General features: G+C 35.2%; 1 long non-coding RNA gene across 1 annotated transcript; it reads right to left on the bottom strand.

The window, feature by feature from the left end:
• Positions 1 to 5,966: 5,966 nt before the first annotated feature.
• Positions 5,967 to 8,036, bottom strand: LOC120082721. The gene is made up of 2 exons (XR_005483252.1): positions 6,346 to 8,036; positions 5,967 to 6,221 (listed from the first exon to the last, which is right to left on the bottom strand). It is a non-coding gene; the product is annotated as an uncharacterized LOC120082721 (long non-coding RNA).
• Between the last annotated feature and the right edge of the window lie 586 nt (positions 8,037 to 8,622).

The following is an 8,622-nucleotide window of genomic DNA, read 5'->3' on the forward strand; positions in this document are numbered from 1 at the left end:
CACGAGATGATTCGTCTCTACCGTTGATACTGGAGACTTACATTTCACCTAAATGACCATAGGTGACATCACCTCAATCCTGAATGTTTTGGAAACTTCAGTCTTTGAGGGCGGTCCTTTGATTAGCATGGGTGAGAGTGGCTAGATTTTCAACTCAACATGCCTACCTTTTTGGAGATTTGTCTGATTTGAGAGCTGAGAACTTAGTTACACAAGATGGAATTCACTCCTTCCCCGAAGCAGGTGTAAGTAGATAGATTGCTCCCTTAAGAGCTGATTCCAGGTTTTGAACATAATGGTCACAACTTCTCTTTGGAAGAGAGAACCCAGTCATAGTAAGACTATGACTGGGGTTCATTAAAGGGATCAGTGGTACTTAAGGAGTTAGATGTCACTATAGGGGAATAACGGTTATTGGCCTAGCTGTACTTACAAGCAATCTGTTAAGAGTTATCACACTGTTGATTGGTTAATATGGACACATAATATATCTGTAGTAAGGAGAGTTCCGCCATCGGTCTTTACTGGAGTGCCTGACAGTTAATGGATGGTGGATCCCATGACTAAAGAGTTTAGTCAGTTATTCACGTGCCGTCGAAGCTTCGAGCTACAGATCCATAAGGTCCCCTTGGTAGCTCAATGGATTTAAGTTGAGAATCAGTTCTTGGTGTTGATTTGAAATGTTCAAATTGACAAAAGGAATTTTGATTATATATGATATGATCGGTGTGATGTATGAGATACTTCAAGTGAAAGATTAATGTAAATGAGATTTACATTAAGTACCATGAAATAAAAAAAGAGTTATGGTTTGTATGTTTCATGAGATGAAATATTAAAACTATAGGATATAAATATAGTATGGTAAGTTGGTTATCATATATATTTATAATAATATTATCTATTGGATAATTATCTTCTTTTCTCTAATAACCAATTGAGTGGGAGGTTATTGGTGGTTTCATGGTAACGAGTGAGATAAAAGGAAAAATGTTTTCCTAAATTTTGTATGATTGAGATTTTCCATTCTTGGAAAGACTCACAATTGGCTATCAAGTGAATGAGATTCACTAAACGATAGCTGAAGAGAGACTAAACGATCGTGGAGTGACAATACACGATAGTTCACTCAGCTGGTCGATAGCTAAACGATCGCGGAGCTTTTGCTAAACGATTGGGCATCGTCTATACGATAGACTGTTCATCTCCCACTTGCTCAATCGTTTACATGATTGTTCTTCCTCCGGTCTCGTCCTCTAACCAAGTTCACATAGAACCCGTACTTCTAGATTCTCACACCGAGAATACCAAGGTATCAATTGTGGTGGTGTCATACTGAACTCGACATACTCGAGGTATTTGGAGGTCATTCACTGTGTTCGTGATCTTAGAGATTGATATGTTTGTGGTCACTACGATCGTGCTGTGTGGCAGTCGTAGTGTTCGAGCATTCGTGATTGTTGTCTTGCTGCTTGTACGAGCATTCAAGATCAAGGGAGATTGAACATGGGTCTTCAGAGGTATGATTCTTTATCCCTTAATCTTTGTAAAGCGTGCGGTAATTTCATTTTGTGCATAGCTTGTATGTCTCCGTTTCTTTGTTGTAATTGTGTGTGTTCAAATACAATTGAATTTTGGAATGATCATTCACCTGCTCATGGAAATCCTCATGTCCGATATCCTTCAGTACAAACCGATTTGCATAGGACGCCCCCACTCCTCATGTCATAACATGTATGAATTAGGATCACATTGTTTGTAGCACTTTATAACTCTTTGTAACGACTATAGAGTAGGCCGCATCCGATAGTGTTATCAGAATAAGGCACCCAACCTCATTCATATACTATAGATCATTTTGACTATTTACTTGAACCTGATCCACTTTTATGTCTCCACATAAAGTTCAAGTACTCATGTAATAGTCATGAGTCTTTTATTGGATTTCTAATAAGCAATGCATATATTCAATAACAACTTATTGAATTTTCAGAATAAGTTTTATTGTTTACAAAGCACAAGTTTTAGGACATAAAACCTAACAAAGTACCTTTTTGATATGGTTCTACCTTTCAACAAACTAGAAACAACTTATTTGTTCTATGTTAATGAGTGTTCTTGAATTGACAATGTTTAGCATGAGTTTTCTATATTATGATTTTCGACAAAAAGAAAATGACATGACATGTTGAAATTGTAAATTTAAAATTTAAATGTCAAATTTAGAGCATAAATGACTTTTTATTTTCATAAGTGTCAAATTTATAGAAACAGATATAGTTATCAAATACATTATTTTTTATAGCTCCTAAAAAATAGGAAATGGGAAACAGAAAATGGAAAACAAGAAATAGAAAACGAAAACGTTATCAAACAAATCCTTAATTTTTATATTTCACAATTTTAGAATAAGACTACGTTTATTTTTATATTTCACAATATTAGAATAAGACTATGTTTATTTTTATATTTCACAATTTTAGAATAAGACTATGTTTATCATTGTGAGGCAGCTTGATCTGACCACTCTCACCTATACAAATCAAAAAACTGCCTTCATAAGCAAGAGTTTACAACTCACTCAGGATTTAGGTCATGTCACCTATGGTCATTCTAGTGAAATGTAAGTCTCTATTATGAATGGTGTTATATAATGGGACTAGTCATTTTGTGGTCCAATTTTATACAAACTCCGTTGTATAGAATACCCCAACTCACATGTTTCCACATGAATGATTAAGACCAGATCATTTGTAGCACTTTACAACAATTAGAACATCTACAAAGTGGGTCATACTCATAGTGTCACTAGGATAAGGTATCCAACCTTATCCATCTACTACAGACCATTTAGGTTATCACTTAAACATGATCCACATGTATGTCTCTACATACATGTTTAAGCTACAGATGATAACCTTGGATATTAGTTTATTTATTTGTGGGTTTAATACTACTAAATGTCAAATAAAATATCTCATATTTTATTCAATAAATAAAATGTTTGTACAATAAAATTATAAACTACATAATCCCACGAGATTTAGGGCATCAACCTGAACAATCTCCAACTTATCCTAAAGCTAGTGAGGTGTACAATATACAAGTTATAATAACATACAAGTACACAAATCAATAAACTAGGGCATAAAGCGTGCCCAGTACAAATCTCCCACTTGCCCTAGATTATATATGGGTTGTCCCGTAGACCAATACTCTGTAGGTGATCCTCAATCACCTTAACTGTGAAGGCCTTTGTAAATGGATCAACAATGTTATGCTTCGAAGCTATCTGCGTGACTATCACGTCTCCTCGATGTACAATTTCTCGGATGAGAAGATACTTCCACTCTATATGCTTCCCGCGCTTGTGACTCCAAGGTTTTCAGGAATTAGCCACAACACCACTATTATCACAATAAAGGGTGATGAACTTTGACATGTCTAGAACCACTTCCAAATCAAGTCAGAAATTTTATGTACCACACAGCTTCCTTAGTAGTTTCACAACCCGCTATGTACTCGACCTCCATTGTGGAGTCAGCAATACCCTGCTTGGTACTTTTCCAGACTACTGCTCCTCTATTAAGAGTGAACACTAATCCTAATGTGGATTTCCTATATCTTTATCAGTCTGAAAATGAGAATCCATATATTCTATAAGGATCAAATCCTTAGAACCATACATGAGCATGTAGTCCCTCATTAAGGACGTTCTTAACGACGGTCCAATGATCAAATCCTAGATTAAATTGATATCTACTGATTATTCCCACTACATAGTAGATGTCAGATCTAGTACATAACATCGCATACATCAAGCTGCCAACAGGCGATGTATAGGGGATCCGTCTCATTTCCTCAACCTCTCGAGGTGTCTTAGGACACTATTTCTTAGACAATATAACTCCATACCTGAAAGGGAATAAACCCCTCGTGGAGTTCTATATCGAAATTTGACAAACATCTAGTTAATATACGATGCTTGAGACAGGGCTAGCATTTTTTTCTTTCGATCTCTAAAGATCTGAATGTCCAGAACAAACTACGCCTCTCAGAAATCTCTCATTTGGAATTGGGTCACTAGCCAATTCTTAATTTCAATCAGTAGACCTACATCATTCCCAATGAGTAGGATATCATTTACATATAGCACTAGAAAAGTTACTGAACTGTTGATGATTCTTTTGTAAACACAAAGTTCATCAACATTTTGATCAAAGTCATAAGATTTGATCGTGGCATCAAACCTTGTATTCCAAGACTGAGAAACTTGCTTCAATCCATAAATGGACCGATTAAGCTGGAAAACCTTTTGCTCTTGAACTTGGGTTATGAATCCCTCAAGTTTCTCCATATAAATATTCTCCTCAAGATTTCCATTCAGAAAGGCAGTCTTGATGTCTGTTTGCCAGATCTCATAGTCATAATATAAGGCAATGGACAGAAGGACCCATATAGACTTTAACATGACAACTGGTGAACAAGTCTCCTCGTAGTCAACTTCTTCAACTTAGGTGTAAGCTTTTGCCACAAGTCTAGCCATGAAGGTTTGCACCTTCCTATCAGCATCCTGTTTTCTCTTATAGATCCATTTGTAGGTTTTACCTCATCAGGTTGATATACAAGATCCCAAACAGAATTGAAGTATATAAACTTCATTCTGAGATCCATAACTTTAATCCACCTATCTTTGTCAACATCCTTCATTGCCTTCTTGTAAGATAATGGATCCTCGACATCTCTGCCAGCTATCATAGCTAGGATTTCTGTTAAACCCATATAATGGATAGGTTGGTTGGCAACCCTCTCACAACTTCGAGGTTCCCTCAACACTTAAGGTGGACATGACCTATAAGATGAACCAACTTCAACAACTCTTGCTAAGATATTGGGTTCTTCAACAACTCTTGTTAAAAGTTCAGTAGTTTTCTTGGAAGTTCATTCAACACAATCTTATTGTAGGGCTTATGCTCCCTATTGTAGTCATTCTCTATAAATGTAGCATTTTTCGACACAAACACTTTGTTTTCTTTAGGATCGTAAAAGTAACCACCTCTCGTTCCTTTAGGGTAGCCTACAAATGGGCATAATTTTGAACGAGGTTCTAGTTTCTTAGGATATTCCTCAAGCACATGTGCTGGGCAACCCTAGATCCTGAAATGGCGTAAACTACCTTTACAACCATTCCATAATTCCAAAGGTGTTCTGGTAACACTCTTGGATGGAACAAAGTTCAACATGTAAGTTGCAGTCTATACTGCATAGCCCCATAACAAGTCCTGCAGGGATGCATAACTCATCATAGACTAAACCATGTCTAATAAGGTTCAATTTCTTCTTTCTGATACACCATTATGTTGAGATGTACCAGGTGCTAAGAGTTGGGATGCAATTCCATGTTCTATCAAATAGTTCTGGAATGTAAGATCCAAAAACTCTCTACCTCGATCAAATCGAAATGTTTTATTCATTTTACTTAATGCATTTTCAACTTCAACCTTAAACTTTTTGAACTTTTCAAAAGCTTCAGACTTCTGTTGCATTAAATAAACATAATCATATCTTGAATAATCATTAGTAAAAGTGATGAAATATTCAAACCCTCCTTTTGCTTTGATATTCATCGAATCACAGAAGTCTGAATGTACAAGCTCTAAGGGTTTTTTGGCCTTATGACCTTTTCCAATAAAATTTTTTTTTTTTGTCATTTTGCCTTCAAGACATGACTCACACACAGGTAAAGAATTTTCTTCTAACTCACTTAAAAGTCCATTCTTAACCAATTTCTCAATCCAATTGAGATTGATGTGTCCTAATCTTAGGCCCCAAAGACGGGCATTTTCTTTAGGAGAAATTTTAAGTCTTTCATTTTGAGTTACCGCATTTTTAAACATTTCAGTGTTAAGGAGGGCTTTAGTTGCTAACGGTCTTAGCACATACAAATTATCTTCAAGATTAGCACAAAAAATTAATATTCCATTCTTGGAAACAAACACTTTATTTACTTGAAAATTAAGAGAATAATGTTGTTCAATAAGATATTTTACAGAAATCAGGTTTCTTTTCAAGCCTAAAACCACATGTACATTATCTAATGAGATATAAGATTTCTGTAAGTAGAGTCGAAGCCCTCCTACTACCATAGTTGAGACGACGTGTTCAGTTCCAACACAGATTGTCATCTCCCTAGCTTCTAGTTGCCGCCAAGAACTAATTCCCTGAAATGAAAAACAAACATGATTAGTGACGCCTAAATCTATTATCCAAGCAGAATCATCATTCTCCAAGCAGAATCATCATTCTCTACTAAAAAAGCCTCCAATACAAGTAAATCATATTTACCTTTTCTGGTCTTCTTTTTTTCTACCAAGTATTTGGGACAATTCTTCTTCCAATTTCCCTCGTGGTTGTAATGGAAACAGATTCCCTTTGCAGCCTTGGTCTTCTTGCCCTTCTAGGCAGCAACTAATGGGTTAGCTTTCCCCTTTCCACATTTCTTGTTCTTCTACTTTTTGGTGCCAGAAGAAAAAGGCACGGACTTAGCTCCAGAGGTCGAACCTCTGTAAAACTTCTTGGAGGATGAGATAACATTTACCTCTCCCTTTTGTTCCTTGCTTTTCATCAAGGATTGAAAAGTTTGAAGCTCATTGAGCAAGGTGGTCAGGTTGTAGTCAAAATTGTTCATAACAGCATTACTATGGAACTTTAGGAAACTTTCAGATAAAGATTCCAAAATGAAGCTAACTTGACTGGCTTCATCTGACAAACCCGTTCATTTCCGCTATGTTGAAGTGGATAATCATGTTGAGAACGTGTTCTCGAACATATGCCCCTTCCTGCATACGAGCATTGAAAATGTGTTTTAGAGCGTCATACCTGAGTTGTGTGGATGGTTGTTTGAACATCCCCCCGTAGGTACTCAATGATCTCACAGGCAGTAATCATGAGCTCATGCTTCTTGGCCAAGACTTCAAAAAGGTTAACCAAGATATACATTCGGATCTTTTCATTTGCCTTTATCTAATGCTCGTATGCCTCTCAAACATTTCGAGTGGCAGTTTGAGCAGGAATAGGAGAAAATTCCTCCATAAGGACAAAACGCAGGTCATCGATGATCAGTATTGTGTTGATTGTATATTTTCACATTGTATAATTTTCATTGGTAAGTTTATCGGCAGAAAGTAAGTTAAGTGTCGTAGAAGTCATGATTTTAATTTCCTGAAACTATACAATTTATTTATATTAGTAATCTATGCATTAACCCATTTTCAAAAACCAATCAAATTTAGCAAAATAATCTAATGCACCCTAAGTGACATCTATTTTACAATGATGTTTCAGTGAGTAAGGACAAAAGCCATCGTAGGGTGATCAGATGCTCCTTCACTGAAATGAGATTATCTCAACCAATAAACTGAACAACTTCTTGTTACTGTAACTATCAATCACCATTGTTCGATCCAGAAATTATTAAACTCACTTAACATTTCTTGTAAGTGTAACCCTTCACTTTAGATTCTTGAGTTCTATCCCAATGAGCCAATCGTAGGGAAAACCCGATTGGGACAAAAGCTAAAGTAATCATATCCATTTCTGTAGTTTGAGGTAAAGAATCATGCAAATGGAATCCGTAGGGGGATACAAGCAAAGGTGCCTCGAGGCCAAGCATGAAACTTTACTACAAACTATTGAGAGAGATCGTGTGCTGTATTGACACATGTCCCACTCTCACTTATTATAAACAATCTCTCTATTCACCTTATTATTAACCTATACAAACATCATCCGTAGGAGGACACAAGCAAAGGTATCTTGAAGCCGAGTATAGATCTCACGGTGTGAACTTTTAGGAAAAAACGTGAAAAGGTAAAATGAAGTATCATATACCCCATTTTTCTCCTATTGAGTGTTATACCTAGGGTTATTTAACTTAGGAAAATATGGCTACTGATTTTTAACTAAGTGTTTTGTTTAATTTACCCAAAAGTAACACTTATGTTGGATGGTTAAACAACTTTGATTAATGTTTATTAAACACTTTATATAAACTTCAATCAACCATTGCATGCTTGTAACAAATCTATCTAATTCACATTTATAGGTAAGTTCCCAGATAGGGGTGTTACATTTTCATCAACTTAAATACCCCACCCTATACAAAACTAACCTTAGACAAAAGGCCCTTTATAGATACATTTGTTACAAATTTAATCTTCTAATTAAGAATCAATTTAATCCTATTAAACTGGTTAAAAGATTAAATTTAATTTCTAATCTTATTAGCAATGTGATCTTAGGTCGATATTTTAAAACTATTTTAAAAAATAATTTTAACCTAAGGTTTGCATACAATTCTGAATTATTGATTTTAATTTCTAATTTCATTTAATATAACTTTTATAAAATAAATAAAATAAATTAAAATCATACAATTGCATTCATTGACATAGTAAATTATAACAATTATAAATTACCTAAGGTAGTGTCACGCTTCATGCAATTTCAATTCATTACAAACCATATATAGCACTTATATAATAAAGTAATGAAATAATTAATAACAGCCATCCATACATACATAAAACTATGTATTATAACACTTATAATATAAATGATACA

This window comes from Benincasa hispida, chromosome 8 (assembly GCF_009727055.1).
Source record: "Benincasa hispida cultivar B227 chromosome 8, ASM972705v1, whole genome shotgun sequence".
Classification (NCBI taxonomy): domain Eukaryota; kingdom Viridiplantae; phylum Streptophyta; class Magnoliopsida; order Cucurbitales; family Cucurbitaceae; genus Benincasa; species Benincasa hispida.